Source organism: Phyllostomus hastatus, unplaced genomic scaffold (assembly GCF_019186645.2).
Source record: "Phyllostomus hastatus isolate PE091 unplaced genomic scaffold, TTU_PhHast_1.1 phas_contig_40, whole genome shotgun sequence".
NCBI lineage: Eukaryota > Metazoa > Chordata > Mammalia > Chiroptera > Phyllostomidae > Phyllostomus > Phyllostomus hastatus.
In genome coordinates this window covers 17,604,840-17,626,182 of record NW_025333872.1, presented here as the reverse complement: position 1 = coordinate 17,626,182, position 21,343 = coordinate 17,604,840, and positions in this window count along the sequence as shown.

Genomic DNA, 21,343 nt, shown 5'->3' with positions numbered 1-21,343 from the left:
CAAAATGAGCTGTTTAAAATAACCTTGTACTTAGTTCGTGATTCTGTGGTTTAAATGGAGTCTGGATTGGCCCAGCTGATCTCTCTAGGCTAGCTCATGCCTTTCTGATCAATCGGTATGTGCCTGGAAGCTGGATGATCTAGAATCTCACGTGTGGTGGTTGATAGACTGTTGGGTAGGCATCTGTACTCTCGTCCGCTCAACTTCCAGCTGGCTATAATGGGCTTGTTCATATAATGGTCTAAGGATTCCAAGTGCAAGAGAGCATGCTCCAATGCACAAGTGATTTTTAAGCATCTGTTATGCATTATGTTTGCTAATGTTCCTTTAGCCAAAGCAAACCACACAGCAAACCCCAATTCAAAGGTGGGGAAATTGTCCCCACCTTTTGATGGGGAGATCTATAATGTCATACTGCAAGAGGCAGGGAAGAGAAGAATAAGTGGCTATTTTTATAATCTACCACAAAATGGTTCCCAGCTGTTTTGTTGGGTATTTTCAAATGTTGGGTTCTATAAGTCTTTCAAGAAAATTTCACCCAGAAAAAAATTTTCACAGGAATATAAGTTTCATTGTTTCTGTCCAAATGAGAGGATGGGATGCAAGGGTCTCACTAATTGCCATGCTAATTTTCTCTTAACTTCTTTATTCATTTTGATGTCCCACACACATCTTTGCCTGTTGACTCTTAATTAAGAGGCCCTCTGGCTTAGGCTATTTCACTCTTCTGTTATTGTGGTGAACAAGGAGTTGTCTGGCTGTGTAGATGATAGGTGGAGTGGTTGCAGTTACCAATGAAGTAGTGTTCAAGCATGACTTCCATTGTAGTATTATCAGGAATAACCTATGGGTAAATTTTTCTCTGATGTACAAATTTCAAATACTGTACATTTCATTCATCAAACATTAAAGTCAACACATGTCAAGTCTAAGACATTTCAAAAAATCTTACCATTTTAAGTATAAGTAATTGAGTTGGGAACTCGACTGAAAAAGATTTCTTGCAAACCTCCTATTTTCCACTCCACCTGCATGTACACTTTTTAGAGGTGCCAGATTCCTGAACTCCTTGATCTTTGCTAGTTTTTGCAGTGCTTCTCCAGCTGGTAGTTCAAGATTCACATTTCTCTGTGTGCCAGGGGAGTTATCTCTCAAATGTATGCTTTCTGGATTTCAACACTTTGTTGCTATCATCTCTTTTACAGATTTCCTTAATTTTTTTTGAGTTTTAACTATATCATATATATCATACTTTTTTTACATGGGGGAATGGAGAATGTAGGCATGCCTCCCTCTTTTTTTCTTCTTTTTTGCTTTTACAAACAATGCTAACATAATCCACTTACATTAACTTGGTGCTAGAAGCTATTGTGTGATTTTTTTTAATTTAAATTATTTTATTGTTGTTCAATTACAGTTGTCTGTATTTTCTCCCTACCCCTCCTCCCCACCTGCTCCAAACCCACCTTCCTCCATGGGGAGAAACTATTGTCTTTTTACCCTAAGAGCAAATCCAACATGAAATGTGGCTATGGTAGATGGCAATAAAATATAGTTCATGATTATTCTAGTCCTAAATTTATTTATTGGAATATAGAATGGATTTTTCCATCTAACATTTAATAGAGAAACAGAACATATGTGGGGATGTTTGTTGTTATTGTCTAAATTGAAGGATATGTACTTACTGTAAATATTCTTGAAGTTTTATCATTATAACTGTAAGATTAAATGCAGAGAGATTATATACTATATAATCTATTGAATTTAAAAATAATAAACACCCAAACTTTTTTAGCCAAACTGATTTAACAGTAACAACCTAAATACAAAACAGATATCTCCAAATCTTAATCAGAAGAAGGAATTTTAAATGAAAGATTATTTATGTGCATGTAGTTAAAATTCATTTGTATTATAAAGGTATTTTTAATTATGGTATCCTAATGAGCTCAGGCTGCTATAACAAAATACCATAGACTAAATGGCTTAAACACAGACATTTATTTCCTATGGTTCTGGAAGCTGGAAAGTCCAAAGTCAGAGTGCCAGCAGATTTGTTGTCTGGTGATGGCTGTCTTCATGGTTTGTACCTTCTTGCTATTCTATATATATAATAGGGTGGTAAAGATAAAAGAGAGAGAGAGAGCTTGTGTCTCTTCTTATCAGGGCACTAATATCATCATGAGGAATCCACTCTCATGACCTTTGGCTTTGCCAGATGATTCTCAACCCACTGAACCCCACTGGCCAGGGCAAAAATTGTCATTTTCAGTTCAATTAATTTGTATAATATCAATACATCTGTACATTTTCATATCTGAGGTTATATAATGATAAGTAGGAAAAACAGCATGAAGGAAATGTAGATTTTTAAAAATATGACTTATTAAAGTCATATTGATATTTACTAATACTTGCTATTGATTGGAATATTATATTTTTTGTTCACTAAAACATAAATGTTCATACTTTTCGATATACTTAAATGCAACTTTAAGAATTGTTGTATAAGCATATTTATAATACTCTAGAGTTTCCAGAGTGTAAGTTTAAGAAATTCTTTTAGTTGAGACTGGAAAGAAGACAGTTGTTTTTTCTTAATTTTCACTCATAAATTGGATGAAAACAATAGGAAATGCAGAGTTACTTTCCTGGGATGAATTGAGCTTTTTTTCCACTTTATTTCCATGCAATTACTCTGACTGGCCTTGGCTGCCCTAAAATAAAGGGCATCTTTGCATCTGAATTAGCTTGGTTTTTCTAAATTCTTTTTTTCTAAGTTTATTTATCTAATGAATGTCTGATTCTGTAGCAGAAATACATAAATGTTGGCAGGGTTTCCTTTCAGTCTGGAGCAGTGCAAGGGAGAAACTAACCTTCTCTGGAGCCCTGACTTACTCACCAGTAAGCTTAGAATTTATCTCTGGCAGAGACAAGTGCAGAGTGTTGACTATCTTTAAAGATGATATATGTAACTGTATATGGTGTTTCATGAAGGGGATAATAAAAGACAGGCTAGGAGACTTTTGAGGGAAGGTCAGAGGTTCAGGGGTAGCAGTAGATTATAGCTGACCAAGGAAATAGTTTTAGAGTGGAACAAACTCTGTACAATAATTGAGAAAACTGGGGAGAATGCCAAGATTAATATCCTAGTTGTTTACTAGAATAAGAAGTAAATTAATATGTGTTAAAAAGACAGCAAATGAATTTGGTCTAGTAGGAAGAGGAACTAGAATTAGTCGCATTAAAAGAACTGAAGTATTTTTTTTTTAAATACTGCTTTTCTCATGACAGTAGAAGTCAGGATTGGAGGGACAGGAAGCCTGCCTTTCTCTTCAACTCACAATTATTAATGGCAGAAGCAGAACTAGATATCAAAGTATCTTATCTTTTCCGGGTTGGGCTCTTAAAGAAGCAGATTTTTAAGATGAAGCTTAGCAAGTCCTATGTTTGTTGAGGAGATTTCTTGGGATCCACACCTTGGGATCCACACCTGAGCAAGGAAGGGCAGGAAATCAAAAGTGCATAGAGGGGAAAGTCAGGCCAATGGCAGTTACAGAGGACCCCACAGGGAGTTCTGGTGCTAGAATGGTCTTTGAAATAGCCCCAAATTGTGCTGAGATGTCACGCCTTTATGTTCATCTTTTGATGTAGAAATATAGATCATTTTTAAAGGATACCTGCTAAAACTTCTTGGAAAATTTTCCTTAACAAATAGTTTAAACTGTGTAGAAGATAAAATAAAGAGCTGTGGTTAGGTAGTCCATGAAACACTGACTGGCTAATAGAAGAATATCGGACCAGGAAACAAGATAATTGGGTTCAAATCTCATGTCTGCCACTAACTGGTTCTAAAAGCCCAGGGTCTGTTTCTCTCCCTTCCTCCCTTCCTTTCCTTTCCTTTCCTTTCCTTTCCTTTCCTTTCCTTTCCTTTCCTTTCCTTTCCTTTCCTTTCCTTTCCTTCCTTTCCTTTCCTTTCCTTTCCTTTCCTTTCCTTCATTTCCCTTTCCTTTCCTTTCCTTTCCTTTCCTTTCCTTTCCTTTCCTTTCCTTTCCTTTCCTTTCCTTTCCTTTCCTTCATTTCCCTTTCCTTTCCTTTCCTTCATTTCCCTTTCCTTTCCTTTCCTTTCCTTTCCTTTCCTTTCCTTTCCTTTCCTTTCCTTTCCTTTCCTTTCCTTTCCTTTCCTTTCCTTTCCTTTTCTTTCCTTTCCTTTCCTTCTTTCTTTCCTTCTTTCTTTCCTTCTTTCTTTCCTTCTTCCTTTTCTTTCTTTCTTTCTTTCTTTCTTTCTTTCTTTCTTTCTTTCTTTCTTTCTTTCCTCTTTAAGAAAAGTTCTTCAATTTTCTTTCTTCTTTTAATTAACCATTTTTTATTTTTTTAATTTTATTGCTGTTCAAGCACAGTTGTCTGCCTTTTCCTCCCACTTCTCCCCCCGCACCCCAGCCATCCCCATCTCATCACTTTCTCTTTCTAAATGTAGTTCATTAGAGACATAAATGTTAAAAAAGATTTTTTCCGCTGAACTTTAATATCCCAATTATGGAGATATGTTATGTATATGAAAAATACAGCATTGTCCTAATTGCCATATCTTTTAACCAAAGCCTTATTCAGAGAGATGAACTTCATTCAATAGCTTGACTTCTTGTTTCTTATTCCTTTCACTTCTTTCTTAGCCTACAATGAAGCAGAGGCTTAACAGAGCAGTGAAACATTCAAAAGGCAGCAATAGAAGTACATAGAAGTAATCTTTCTATTGAACGACTAGCCTTTCAATAACCTGCACCTTTTCAATTTACCCAATAGGAAAATTGTAAGTGAATAACTTATTATTTTACCTGTTTTGAAAAAGTAAACAGTGAAAGTTGTACTGCATTGCTATTTTGCTGGAGGAAAATTGCAAAGCGCATATGATATGGATGAAAGCATGATCCCAAGGTTTATGTAACAGGAATGGTTTATGAAAAAAACAATAGTACAACATTTGGAATAGATTTCTAAGTCAGGGGCTGGGAGAGGTGGTTCAGAGGGTTGCTTGGAGTGGTGATACTGATCACTTGTTACTGCAAAAACTGGCACTATAGAGAGTAGATAAGGAGGTCATCAATCTCAAAAGATTTACTGTGAGAGTTGTTAGGTAGATTTACAATTAGAGAGTTACTGTGACTTTTCTAAATTCATATAGGATAATAAATCTTTAGGATAGGATATGGAGTACTAACTGAAGCAAAATTACCTCTCAAATAAAAAAGACATATTCATTTTAATATGAATTTTCACTTATACCTACAGATATATGTACAAGGATGTTTATGGAAATCTTATATAGCATAATTATATATATATATATATATATATATATATATATATATATATATATATGCATATAATAGACACAAATGTGTTTCATTATTATGCAGATACAGTGTTCCAGGTTAGGTTCTACGGCAAACAGGTTCTGATATGGAATATAGTCTACAAGACATTAAAAAGTGTTTTGGAGATCCATGTCTGTGGAAAGGAAGCAGGATTGGCTGTTGGTCAATGTAATCCTTACAGTAGCCTCTGCAGTTAATGTGGCCAGCCAGAGTTGGCCCATCTGGGATGAAATGGCCCAGTCCTTTTCACCCTGCCTCCATCAGTCATTGGAGGTAGGCTACCATGGGTAGGGTGCAGGTCTTTGAGGCTAAGGCAATTCTCTCAAGTGCTACAGAGACCTGAACCCTAGGTTTTATCCCAACAGCATTTCTAGTAGCCAGGCCTACAGATTCTTCATTGGGAGAGTCTGGATGGCAGATCTTCTCTGTCACCAACATATAGCACATTAGGGATTTAAATATCAGCAAATTAACTAATATAAACTACAGATATTTGGCTAATTGACCTCTATATACTTTTAGTTTCTTCATTTTTTAAGATGGTCACTTCACAGGATTTAAAAAAAAATTATTACATGTCAAAATGCTTAGAATACCCACTGTAATGTAATGCCCACTGTATGAATGCTAGTGATTATAAAATACTAATATAAACTCCCTGAATTTAGAAAGGGTAAATTCCCAGTAACTGGTATCATCCTAACAGTAATTGCACTGCAGCTTTAGGTTTTCTGCCAATTGGAATATTTTCAAGACAAACACTCCATTTATTTTTAACTTAAAAACTAAAAAAAAACTAACAACTTCAAGCTTCATATGTCAATAGCCCCTGAAAAATTCCATTGTTTTAATTATGTTTTAATGTGTTCCCCTAGCATAAGTATCACTGTTTCTACACTAATATTTTAAAGTTTCTTTGTCTTAATCAAAAGCTTTCAGAAACTAAATGCACAATCTTCAAAAATGTAATTTTGAAATTACAAGATATAAACCTAGAAGACCTGAAAAACACAAAAGTATTTGAAACTACACTGGAAATATAAACCCAATAGTAAGGCTTAAAATATAGCTAGTTATGTGTGTTTGTCATACACTTTGGCAGAAGCAGGAGGGTTTTGTTTTGTTTCAAAATAACTATGGAAATTAAAGAATGTGTATGATTTTCTTTTCCTCAAACTAATTTATATGTAATATTTGTTTTCTGATGAACTGACTTAAAGGTTCATATTTCAGGGCTTCTTTGTCAGTAGGAAACTTGGCAAGAGCTCTGTAGATAAAACATTCATGGGTGGTGGAGCCTGTAGCAACTGGGTCAGCCCCCCCCCTGCACTTGACCTTTTGTCTCCTTTAAAAGAAAAAAAGAAGGGAAGGGACATTTTGGATGGGACAATTTATGAATGACCCTTTCCCCACCCAACTCTACAGACATCCAACAGACTTCTGCATGGGAATAGCTAATGAATCATTATAACTTTTGTGTGTACTTATGGAATAAAATCAAGTTACATTTTTTATTGAATGTTTTGACTGAGATGATAATCTTTCATATATCATAGAACCAGGAGGCTTCTTATGCTTCTGCTCCTTAATGTGCTATTAAGGCAAAGTATGATATTCATTGGAGAAATCATGAACTATAAAAGAAATTATTGTCATTTAAAATATATGTTTAGATAAACATAAACATACCATACATATTTTGGTCATTCAAAGATTAGCAAGCCTGGAACTCTAATAACTTTCACACTGGTGAGTTGTGCTAAAAGACTACAGTTGATGATGGGCAGAGGCAGGATGCCATCAGTTTTTCTACAGGAAGCACTTTATGGTGAAATGAAATTGAGTGAGCTGGTGGCATGCACACATTTTGTCTTCCAACTTAGGAAGTGAATGAAATTAAAAACCAAGCCCACTGAGAAGAGTTTAGTACTTGGGCTCTGCACATCTCTTATTGCAAATACACAAGATATAATATTAGCTAAAATGGCAAACTCTTAACTCTTCTCCCAAACTGAGCAATGAGAACTCCCAAAATGAAGAGATATATGCATGTTTTGATCACAAATATGTCCCTATTTTAATTTTGAAAATGGAGTTTATTTATTAGATATAGAGCCTAAACCTTATAGTAACCTAAATTAAGTTTATTTTTAATTATATTTTATTGATTATACTATTGCAGTTGTCCTGATTGTTTCCACTTTGCCCCCTTTACCCAGCACCACCACTCTCTCAGGCAATCCCCACACCATTGTTTATGTCCATGGGTCATGTGTATAGGTTCTTTGGCTACTCTATTTCCTATACTGTACTTTACATCCCCATGGCTATTCTGTAACTACCTATTTGTACTTAATCCTGTTACCTCTTCACCCTTTCTCCAACACCTCTTGCCATCTGGCAAACATCAAAATGCTCTCCATATCCATGATTTTGTCTCTCTTCTTGTTTTTTTTTAGATTTAATTATTGATAGATGTGAATTTCTGCCATTATATTGTTCATAGTTTTGATCTTTTTCTTAAATAGATCTCATTAACATTTTATATGATAATGGTATGGTGAAGATGAACTCTTTCAGCTTTTTTCTTGTCTAGAAGCTCTTTATCTGCCCTTTAATTCTAAAGGACAGATTTGCTAGGTAGAGCAATGTTGGCTATGGGTCCCTGCTTTTCATGACTTTGAATATTTCTTGCCAATACTTCTGCCTCCAAGGTTTCTTTTGAGAAATCAGCTGACAGTCTTATGGGAACTCTGCTGTAGGTCACTAATTGCTTTTCTCTTTCTGCTTTTAAGATTCTCTCTTTATCTTTAACCTTTGACATTTTAAATATTATGTGTCTTAGTGTGGTCCTCTTTGCATCCATCTTGTTTGGGAGTCTCTATACTTCTTGGACTTGCATGTCTATTTCCTTCACCAAATTAGGGAAGTTTTCTTTCACTATTTTTCCAAATAGATTTCCAATTTCTTCCTCTTTCTCTTCTCCTTCCGGCACCCCTATGATGAGAATGTCGGACTTCTTGAAATTGTCCCAGAGGCTCCTTACACTATCCTCATTTTTTGGATTCCTTTTTCTTCTTGTTGTTCTGATCAGTCATTTTTTTTTCTTCCTTATATTCTAAAGCATTGATTTTATTTTCAGCTTCATCCACTCTAGTGTTGTTTCCCTATAACTTGTTCTTTATTTCATTAGTGTATCCTTTGTTTCTGAGTGGATCTTTTTTAGGCTGCTGAGGTTCTCACTGAGTTCCTTGAGCATCCTCATAACCAGTGTTTTGAACTCTGCATCTGATAGATCACTTATTTCCATTTCATTTAGCTCTTTTTCTGGAGTTTTGATCTGCTGTTTTATTTCAGCCATGTTTCTTTGTCTCCCCATTTTGGCAGCCTCCCTGTGTTTGTTTCTATGTATTAGGTAGAGCTACTTTGGCCTAATGTAGTAGGTATTCTGTAGGGTCCAGTGGCACAGCTTCTTCCATCACCCAGTCTGGGTACTCCAGGTGTGCCCTTTAATGTGTTTTTTTAATTCAATAATTGTCAGTTCAGCTTGATTTCTGACATTCCTGAGGTATTGTTGTTTTATATTTTAGTTGTAATTTTGATGTGGTTGTGCGAAGAGGCAAGCCATGTCTGCCTACACTGTCATCTTGATTGGAAGTCCTAAATTAAATTTAAATAAAAATAGTTGAAAAGGCAGTCACAAGTGTCTGAAACTATCAACCATGTATGAGTTATGGACATGACTTCAACATTCTATATAAAGAAAGTTTTAAACTTTTTTAGTTATATGATCTGTAATTGCAGCATCTACATTCAGATTGGCAGAAATAGATAACCATTTTAAGGTGCCTGGAATATAAAACAACTTGTCCAAAAAAGTGGTTGACTAGAGTCAAGAATGATGAGTGATATACTTTTTCTACTGTTTCTCATTCCCTCTTAAATTAGCAATTTTCAAAGTTTTGTCCTTGGGCCAGCAGCATCACTGTTACTTGGAAACTTGTGAGAAATACAGATTCTCAAGCACCACCCAGACCTACTAAATCAAAAACTTCAGGGTGAGACCCATCAATCTGTGTTTAACAGGCCCTCCAGATGATTCTGGTGCAATCTTAATACTGAGAACCATTGTTTTAGAGGAAGAAAATGTTATTCTATAAATTATATACAGATTTCAACTTTCATATGTTTGAATTTCAGATAACATAGCTGACTCATTGCCAATTTATTTCATCATGTGGTGATATCAACCATTCATCTTCCTTAGGATTATTTTTTCATCTGTATGTATTGGCTTATTCAATTGTTGAATATGATTATTTTTTATTACATTTCACTTGCTTTGAAATGAAAAGAGTGCAAAATAGAAAAATACCAAAGTATTGATACTATGTGTTGAAACAGAATTCCCATAAAACTTCATGAGTAAAATAATACTTCAAATTATTAAGTGTACCAGAAGTTGCAAATTTTTAGTCCCACCTTCATGTGTATGGGACTTAATCTTTTTGATTTTGTGTTTTATTGTGGAAGAAAATAAAAATAAGTCAAGAAATGTATGAAATGCAGAAAACATCATCAAAGGTTATGATTTAAAGAAAAATATAATTATAGGAAAATGTAATAAATTATGAATAACTTCCAATATTGAATTAACAAATACATACTACTAAAAGAGCTTCAAGAGCTCTTTTTCCTTGTTTAGTAAGTGACCACTGTTCAGAAAATTTACCACAAAATACACCCTTCCATTTTAGGGTATAAATATTCACAAGCAAAAAATAGATGATAGAACAACCTCAATAACTGAAAAGATTCTATTTGATAATTTTAGAGTCACACCAGTGCATCTTGTATCTCATGACTTTGAACTCATATATAACCATAATCAGGGGTTGAGTCATTGGAAAAGTTGCAAACTAATAATGAATGACTCATAACTAATGGAAAAAATGATTAACTTCCTGTTTGCCTGCAAGAGAAAGATGTATTATAAGATACAAATTCAAGGTCATAGCTAGAGTTTATCTTTTCTGAAGTTTTGGATATCCCAGTTCTGGTATTGGGGACTCTCACAAGTGGGTCTGTTTTTGATGGAGTTTCAGGTGAGGTAGTGTGGGTCATAGGAGTAAGGCTGTTGTGACTCACTGCCTTGCATTGTCATCAGAATGCTGTTGACTGACTAATTGGCTGTTGTATAGACTTATCACTGATTGGTGGCTTTTCAAAATATTTGGGGTGTCAACTGACTCACCCAGAGCAACTTCCAGTCCTGAAAACATCATTCATGGGAGATCCAAGATGGCAGAGGAGTAAGTGGAAGTTTCACTAATCTCTTCCCAGGACCAGTCTGGAATTACAGCCAATTGTAGAGAAATCATCCTGAATAACCAACTGAACACTAACTGGAGAGAAGTGTTATAACCCAGGACAGACAGAAGAAACTGGTTCACCACCATGAGACTGGTAGGGAGTGAGGAGAATGCACGAGAGGGTTGGCTGGGCTCCCATGGGTGGTAGCTGAGTTCAAAAGGATATTACAGTGGCTGGGGGGTTCCTCCTGACAAGTGTGGGGTCTAAATACCAAGCTGGGTTCCCCAGCCAACACCATCATAGCCAGAAAGGAACTGAGATAACATCCAGCTGTGAAAAGCAGCAGGGTTTCTGTCTGCCAGGGAGATATGACTGGAGAAGTAGAGAGCCTCTTAAAGGACTAACACAAAAAAATTTTGTTTGCAGGCACTTACCCTGGGCTCTGGCAGAAAACAGCAGAGTGGACTAGACACACTTGAGGAGTCTGGGTTGGTGGCTCTAGGGAGAGAACTGAAAGAATAGCAGCCAGGATCCCTGTACTGAGTCAACCAAAAGATGTAGGGTAGCTGAATGGGTAGGAAAACATGACCCATATTCAGGGTGTGTCAAAAATAATGCTCCTTTTTATTACAAAATCTTTTCTTACAAAATTATAAGCATGTAATTCTGTAACAGAACAATATCACACTCAAGCACACCATATGACACTTTAAGTGAAATGTTTGTATTAAAACTATAAATTATTACACCCATATAATTACCTTACCAACCACACTCAAGCAGGCATTACGTTTGCCAGGCCCTGTATATGCTGCCTCCAAGAGACCCACCTCATATCAAAAGATACACACAGACTAAAAATAAAGGGATGGAAAAAGATATTACATGCACATGGAGAGGAAAAACAGCTGGGGTAGCAGTACTTATATCTGACAAAATAGACTTTAAAACCAAGGCTATAAGAGACAAAGAAGGACACTATATAATGATAAAGGGAACAATCCAACAAGAAGCTATAACCCTAGTAAACATTTATGCTCCCAACAGAGGAGCACTTAAACATGTAAAGCAAATCTTGATAGACATAAAGGGAGAGATCAACAGAAATACAATCATAGTTAGGGATTTTAACACCACTTTGACTTCAATGGATAGGTCTTCCAGACAGAAAATCAAGGATCCAGAAGCTTTAAATGAATTACAAGTCAAATGGATTCAATAGATATCTTCAGGGAATTTCACCCCAAAGTAGCAGAATATACTCAGTTTTCAAATACATGTGGAACAGTTTCTAGGATAGACTACATGTTAGGACACAAGTCTCAATACATTTAATAAGATTGAAATCATATCAAGCATCTTCTCTGACCACAATACTATGAAACTAGAAATCAATCCAAGAAGAATGCTGAAAAACACACAAAGACATGGAAGCTAAATAAAAAGTTATTAAACAATTAATATGCCAATAAGAAAATCAAGGAAGAAATCAAAAGATACCTTGAAATAAATAAAAATGAGGACACACAATCTCAAATCTGTGGGACACTGGGAAAGCAATCCTAAGAGGGAAATTCATAGCAATACAGGTCTATCTCAAAAAAAAAAAAAGAAGAAAGAAAGAAAAAGCTCAAACAAACAATCTAACTTCACACTTAAAGGAACTTGTAAAAGAACAAAAAATAAAGTCTAAAGTGAGTAGAAGGAAGGAAATAATAAAGATCAGAGCAGAAGTAAATGAAATAGAGTCTAAAATAACAATGTAAAAGATCAATGAATCCAAGAGTTGGTTCTTTGGAAAGATAAACAACATTTGCAAATCTTTAACCAGACTCCTCAAGAAAAAAAGAGAAAAGACCCAAATAAATAAAATCAGAAATGAAAGAGAAAAATATCAATTGAAACCAAAGAAACACAAAGGCTTGTAAGAAAATATTATGAGCAGTAGTGTGCCAACAAACAGGCCAACCTGGATGAAATGGATAAATTTTCTGAAAAAGACAAACTTCCAAAACTAAATCATAAAGAATCAGAGAACATGAACAGGCAGATTACACCTACTGAAATTTGAAGCAGTAATAAAACAACTCCCAACAAAGAAAAGCCCTGGACCAAAGGGCTTCACAGGTGAATTTTACCAAATATAATGAAAACTACTAACACCTTTCCTCCTTGAACTATTTCATAAAATTCAAGAGGAGGGAAGGATCCCAAACTCATTTCATGAGTCCAGTCTTATTTCCAAAACAGATAAAAACACTACAAAGAAAGAAAATTATTTGCCAATATCCCTGATGAATACAGACACTCAAATTCTCAAAAATGTTAGCAAACAATGCAGCAATGTATCAAAAAGATCATAAACCATCATCAAGTGCAATTCATTTTGGGAATGCAAGGTTGGCACAACATTCACAAATCAATAAATGTGATCCATCACATAACAAAATGAAGGATAAAAAATATATGATCATATCAATAGATATAGAAAAAAGCATTTCATAAAATCAAGCCCCCATTTATGATAAAAACTCTCAGCAACGTGGAATTAGTACCTAAACATAATAAAGGCCATATATGACAAACCCACTGCCAGCACAATAATCAATGAGCAAAAACTACAAATGTTTCCCTTAAGATCAGCAAAAAACCAGGAATGTCTGCTTTTACCTGTCTTATTCAACATAGTATAGGAAGTCCTAGTCACATCAATCATACAAGAAGAAATAAAAGACATGCAAATTGGAAAGGAAGAAGTAAAACTGTCATTATTATCAAATGATGATATTGTACATAGAAAACCCCAAGGATTCCACCAAGAAACTATTAGTTCTGATAAATGAATTCAGCAAAGTAGAAGGATACAAAATTAATATCCAGAAATCAGTTGCATTTTATATGCCAATAACAAAATAACAGAAACAGAAAGAAGAAAACAATCCCATTCACAAATGCTACAAAAAGAATAAAATACTTAGGGATAAACCTAACCAAGAATATAAATGACCTGTACTCAGAAAATAATAAGACACTGAAGAAAGCAATAGAAGGTACAAATAAATGGAAGCATATACCATGTTCATGGATAGGTAGAATTAACATCATTAAAATGTCCATACAACCCAAAGCATCTATAAATTCAGTGCAACTCCTATCAAGATCCCAATGATGTATTTCACAGAAATAGAACAAATACTTCAAAAATGTATATAGAACCACAAAATGCCCTGCATAGCAATAGAAATCTTGAGAAAGGATGACAAAGTTGGAGAAATCACACTACCTAATATGAAGCTATACTGTAATTCCATAGTAATCAGAACAGCATGGCATGAGCATAAAAACAAATGCATAGATCAATGGAACAAAATAGAGAGCCCCAAAATAAACCCACACCTTTATATTTGATCTATATGCAACAGAGGAAGCAAGCGCATACAATGGGATAAAGATAGTTTATTCAATAAATGGTGTTGGAAAAATTGAGCAGATATAGGAAAATGAAACTAGACCACCCTCTTACCCTGCACACAAGAATAAATTCGTATTTTTTGGAACTACCAGTCAAGATGGAGGCTTAGGTACACATGGCTTGCCTCCTCACACAACCACAGAAAAATTACAACTAAACTACAAAACAAATATCACCCAGAATCATCAGAAAATCAAGTTGTATGGAAGTCCAGCAACTGAGGAATTAAGCCACATTCATCCAGACAGGCAGGAGGGGCAGAGACACGCAGTGTTGTGGAGATGAAGAATGGGCTGTCCATATCAACATGTGATGGATCAAAACTGGGAGGGATACCTCAAGAGTGAGGGATCCGAGCCCCACACCAGACCACGGAGCCCAGGTTTCCAGTGCCAGGAAGGTAAGTCCCCATAACTTCTGGCTGTAAAAACTAGTCATGGATGGCACAATAGAAGAAACCACAGTATTCTCAGGAATCCCTCTTAAAAGACCTGTAACAGACTTGCGACTTAGACAGAATAAATCCCTCTGGGCTCCAGCAATGGGGCAGCAAGCAGCTGGAAGGGCACCAATGGCATACAGTAGAAATTCAAGTGTCTGGCAGCAGGGTGAGTACTGGGGGACAGCTTTCTCCCAGACAAAACTCCAGGGGACAGGCAGCAGCAAGTGTCCCCTTTCTGAGCACCACCCCCCCCCCCGAGCTACAGAAAAGCAACAACATAAGAGAGATATCATCAACCTGGTTCATACGGATTGCTCCACCCTTGTGATTACCTTAGGATTCACCCCATCAAACTTATCAGTGTGCTTTTCTACAATAAGCCATACTACTCAGACAGTGTCAAAGCAACTCTACTTAATACATAGAAACAAACACAGGGAGGCTTCCAAAATGAGGAGACAAATAAACATGGCCCAAATGAAACAATAGAACACAACTCTAGAAAAAGAACTAAACAAAATGGAGATAATCCATCAGATGCAGTGTTCAAAACACTGGTTATTAGGATGCTCAAGGAACTCACTGGGTACTTCAACAGCATAAAAAAGACACGCTAAGTGAAATAAGGAAAAAAATACAGAAAACCAACAGGAAGTGGATGAAGCCAAGAATCAAATCAATGCTTTGAAACATAAGGAAGAAAAAAAAACATTCAATCAGACAGCAAGAAAAAAGAATCCAGAAAAAGAAGGACAGACTAAGGAGCCTCTGGGACACTTTCACACCTACCAACATTCTCATTATAGAAGGAGAAGAGAAAGAGCAAGAAATTGTAAATCTATCTGAAAAAAAATAATGAAATAAAACTCCTTAATTTGGTGAAGAAAATAGACATACAATCCCAGAAAGCACAGAGAGTCCCAAACAAGATGGACCAAAAGAGGACCACACCAGGACACATCACAATTCAAGTGCCAAAGGTTGAAGATAAAGCAAGAATCTTAACAGTAGCAAGAGAAAAGCAGAGAGTTACCTACAAAGGAGTTCCCAAAAGACTATTAGCTGATTTCTCAAAAGAAACTTTGCAGGCTAGAAGGGACTGGCAAGAAATATTCAAAGTGATGAAAAACAAGGACCTACAAAATAGATGAATTACTCTATCCAGCAAACTTATCATTTAGAATGGAAGGGCAGAAAAAGTGCTTCCCAGACAAAATAATGGCTTGGTTCATCATCACCAAGCCATTATTATATGAAATGTTAAAGGGACTAATTTAAGAACAAGATCAAAGCTATGAACATTAAAATGTCAATAAATTCACAACCATCAACAATTGAATCAAAAAAATAAGTAAGCAGAACAGAAACTAATCCATAGATATGGATATCACTTGAAGGGTTATCAGTTGGGAGGAGGATAGGAGAGAATGGGAGAAAAGGTGCAGTGATTAAGAAGTACAAATTGATAGGTGCAAAACAGACAGGTGGATGTAAAGTATGGTATAAGAAATGGAGTAGCCAAAGAACTTATATGCATGACTTATGGACATAAACTAAGGGGGTGGTGGGTATTGATGAAGGGAATGGGGAGTATTAAGTGGAGGGGTATAGGGAAAAATATTGGAGCAACTGTAATAGCAAAATCAATCAAATATATTTTTTAAAAAGAATAAATTCAAAATGGATCAAAGACTTAAATATTAGACCTAAAACCATAAAAATTGTGGAAGAAAATATAGGCAGCAAAATCTTGGACATTGCTTGGAGCAATATTTTATCAGATATGTCTCCCCAGACAAGGGAAACAAATGAAAAAAATTAACAAATGTGACTACATCAAATTAAAAATGTTTTTGCACAGCATAGAAAATAAAGACAACCCATAGAATGGGAGAACATATTCTCTGACACATCTGATAAGGGGTAAGTATCCAAAATTTATTAAAAAAAACTTACAAAACTCAACAAAAAACAAACAACCCAATTAAAAATGGGCAGAGGACCTGAATAGACACTTATTAAAAAAAAAACATAAAGACAGATGGCCAATAGACATATGAAAGGAGGCTCAACATCACTAATCATCACAGAAATGCAAATTAAAACCACAGTGAGATATCTCACACCATTCTGCCAGAATGGCTGTCATCAATAAATCAACAAAACACCAGTCCAAAAGAACCTATGCACACCAATGTTCATAGCAGCACAATTTACAATAGCCAAGTGTTGGAAGCAACCTAGGTGCCCAATGAATGGATCAAAAAACTATGGTACATTTACACAGTGGAATTCAATGCAGCAGAAAGAAAGAAGGAGCTCCTACCCTTTTCAACAGCTTGGATGGAGCTGGAAAGCATTATGCTAAGCGAAATAAGCCAGGTGGTGAAAGACAAATACCATATGATCTCACCTTTAATAGGAACCTGAACAACAAAACAAACAAACAAGCAAAATACAACCAAAGATACTGAAATAAAGAACAGGTTTACAGTGTTCAGAGGGAAGAGGGGAAGGAATTTCAGGGGAAAAGGGGAAGGGTTTACAGAAACAAGTATAAAGGACACATGGACAAAAACTAGGGGCGGGGTGGAATTAGGAGAGAGGTGGGGAGGGCTGGGGGTGGGCTGGGATGGGAGTAAAAGACAGAAAACTGTATGTAAACGACAATTAAAATAAAATTTAAAAGAAAAAAAATCAACAAACAAGTGCTGGGAGGATGTGAAGAAAGGGGAACCCTTTTGCACTGTCAGTGGGAATGTAGACTGGTACAGCCACTGTGGAAAGCAATATGGAGATACCTCAAAAAATTAAAAATGGATTTGCCTTTTGACCCAGCAATCCCACTTCTGGGAATATACCTGAAGGGACCCAAAACACTATTTCAAAAGAACATAAGTATCCCTATGTTCATTGCAGCATTATTTACAACCACCAAGATATGGAAGCAGCCCATGTGTCCATCAATAGATTAGATAAAACAACTGTGGGACATGTACACAATGGAATACTACACATCCATAAAAAAGAAGACAATTTTACCCTCTGCAACAATATGGATGAACCTGGAGATCATTATGCTACGTGGAATAAGCTAGTCAGAGAGACACTGTAGGAGACCGTTCTGCATGGCATGGCTCTAGCTCCCACTCCGATATGCACAGGACCCACGCCCATGGATAGGTTCTCTCATGGGGAATCAGGCCTGCAATGTACCTAGGCCACTATGAGTCTTGCTTTATGCTAAAACTCCCTCATCCTGAATTGAGGACATTTAGTGCAAAGTAATTTCCTAAAATCCATGCTAAACCTTCCAAGGATGAGTGTAACTGGTTCAACCACTTTCACCTTTTCATTTGCAAATATCCCTCTTCTGTGATGTGATTAGTGGCATTGGCTCCTTTGTTTTCTGTAAAAGGTAACCACCTAAAGTGAACCTGTGCATAGTAAATGAGGACCATCATGTAATGGGTGGAAAACCCAATAAAGACCTGTCATGGCAGAGGCTGAGGCTTTTTGTTCCCCTCGAGAGAAAAGCCATGCTGTCCCTTTTCCTCCAAAGGTCTCGGTAGTCCATGTGAATGTCTCATTTCATCCATAATGATGCAGACATTGCAGGCCGGTGTCTGTATCAAACACAAATACCATATAACTTCACTGCTATGTGGAATCTAATGAACAGACTGAACTAACAAGGAAAATGGGGACAGATTCATAGATGGAGAGTAGGATGACAGCTAGTGGTGGTGGGGAGAGTTAAGCAGGTGGAGGATTGAGCAAAATGGAAAAAGGACTCATGGACATGGACAACAATGTGGTGATTGCTGGGGACAGGGAACTAAATGGTGATAGAAAAAATACAATAAAGATTAAAATTTTTTGCTAACAAAAAAGCTTTGGAGTGTCACTCATTTGCTAACTTTGAGAAGCAATACTGTAGTTGACTGTTGGTTTTCAGAGCATGTGTACAGATCTGAAGTTATCTCCACTTGTTTGTGGCTACTTGTCATGACTTAGAACTCTGGCCCAAAAGAGTCCTTAACAATCTTTGAATGTGAAAATCTACTACTTTAGATTCTCAATCACCCCTGCTGTTCTTCCCTCAGTCAAAATGTAGGAGAAACAATAAGGGATTATCCAGATCTTTATTTGTGAAGGTATGGCTTTCAGCTACCATCATTTAAGTGATTGAAGTGCCAATTACTGTAGCAGAAAAATAGGTCTGTCATGTTCTAAACTTTTTTGGCAAAAGTTAAATAAAGGGCATTTATGGTATCCTGTCAAAGTTAGTACAAGACCCAGAACAAAATCATTAAATACAGGACATGCATACATACGGGACAATTGGCAGTCATCATGAAAACAGAAAGCTGATAGACCCTTCTACAGCAAAAATGTTTTTTTGTTTTGTTTTGTTTTTTGGTGGGGTGTACTGAACCCATCCAATGACAAGGACTCCACATGTCCTGAATATGTGCAGAACAGTTGACCTGTGATGGTTGAGGGAAACCTCCTCATTGAACTGAACCTTGATTTTCACCCACTGATCGAAATTTTCATCTTCATTGTCACACAGAACCAGTCTAATCCTTCTTCCACAATGGATTTTTCCAAGAGTTTTCTTATAGTTATCATGCTTCTTTCTCAGTTTTCCCTTATGAAGGTGAAATATCTAAGTATTCTACTCCATTTCCTTGTCTTACCAAGTTAATAAGTCTGTAAAAAAAATCAAGAATGTAAGTTTGGTTTAAAGTGACTTATTGTTGTGTCATGGTGTTGGTCATAATGATTAACATTTCTATTTTCTGTACTTACATATGTTCCATCTCAGTTAGCATCTTACCTGCAATTAGTTTTGAAAATAATTTCCTCACTTTACCATTGTCATTGGTAGTTCCTTCCTACTATTTCTCAAAGGTAACAATAAATGCAGGGATATTTTTTTTTAGATATCTACAGGCTCCAGACATGTAATTTTCTGGGCCATGAGCTCTGACTCTTTTACAACTTCTTAATATATCTTGTATTTCAATTCCCTCTTAACAACTTCTGTATTCTTTTCAATAGCAGCTTTGCAAATCTGGGATTAATTCTTATATAAGAACTGTTTTTGTTATGAAAGAAGCTATGTCTTCGTAGATAAAGCAGCTGTAACACATATTTAACCATTTATTTTAATATGCCTTTGGTACTCTTGTGACAAAAGGGGAAGTCTCATAGAGGCATCGTATTTTTAACTTTAGAAAATAAAAGTATATAATATGATCAAAAGGGTTTTTCCCAAAATTTCTTTATTAAAGTATTATTGAGTTTATTACATGGTATTTGTAATTAAAGCCCCAAATCAAAATATTTTTACTCTCTTATATTAGGTTCCAAGAAATATCTTACATTATTCATATCATCTAAATGGTGCACCTTGACCTTGAAATAAACCCAAATGAAATATGGAAAAGTAAATTATACCCACATTTTGTTGGTGATAAAGTACCATTGCATATCATACATATTTTAGTTTTTATACATAACATTATTTTAATATCTTTTTTATTTAATTGGTAGTATTTAAATATTTTTCCATGTTAATAAATTAACAACTGTATTAGTTATGGCTTTAGTTATGGGCATTCTGTATTTCAGTATTTTTTATTGCTTTTCAACATTTACATAGTAAATATAATTGTCATAGCTGTTTTAAATGTAAAATGCTTAACTTGGCAGATGATAATTTATTGCAAAATTGAGTCTCTAGTCATATAAACTTCATGAACTAATTGCTGATAATATATATGAAAGAAAACAAAGTGTACATATTATTTAAATACATTGGGAGATGTACTTAAGATTTTAAAATGTGGGTCTATAAAATTCACAGACTTTTAATATGTTTTTTGTATAGTTTTCCAGAGTATTTGGAGTTATGTCATTATTTTTTATCTTATTATTTTAAACAAAAATTAAACATAAGTCCTCAAGATGTGTTCTAGCTACTATTGCTGTATAACAAACCACCCTGAACTTAGAGTTATAAGGAACAACCATTTTATTACTCTCATGAATTCTGTGGATCAGGAATTAGGAAAAGGCACAGAAAAGACAAATGTTCTCTGCTCCACAGTGTCTGGAGCCTCAGCTGGGAATTCTTAGGGGAGCCTGTGGCCTTGAACATCTGGGGCTGGGAAATTTATTTTCAAGATGGCTTCCTTATTCACATTCTTGTGTCTGGTCTGGGTCTGTTGACTGAAGCACCTACACATGACCTCTCCATATGATGTGGATTCCTCAAGAGCATGGAGGCTGAGTTCTGAAAGAGTATGTCTCAAAAGGGGCCGCCAAAGAGCAGGTGGTAGAAACAGATCAGGAAAAATCTGCATAGCCTCAGAAGTCACAACACATCACTCCCACAGGGTTTGATTGGTTAGAAAAGAGTAACTAAGGTCGGTCCTGAGGCAAGGAGAGGGTACATAGATACCACCTTTCAGGGTAGGGGCGTCAAAGACCTTGTGGACACATTTTAGAACCATTGTAGCCTATGAATAATATGTGATTGTATACCAGCACATTCATTTTTGAAAAAAATATTTTGACACATATCATCTTTATAACAAACAAACCTTAAGTTGACATCCAATTATTCCAGCCTCCTGGGGTTCATATCTTTGTGTAACCCCTTCTCTGTGAATGTGGACAGAACCTGTGACTTGTTTCTAATTGATAGGATAGGGTTATGGGATGTTA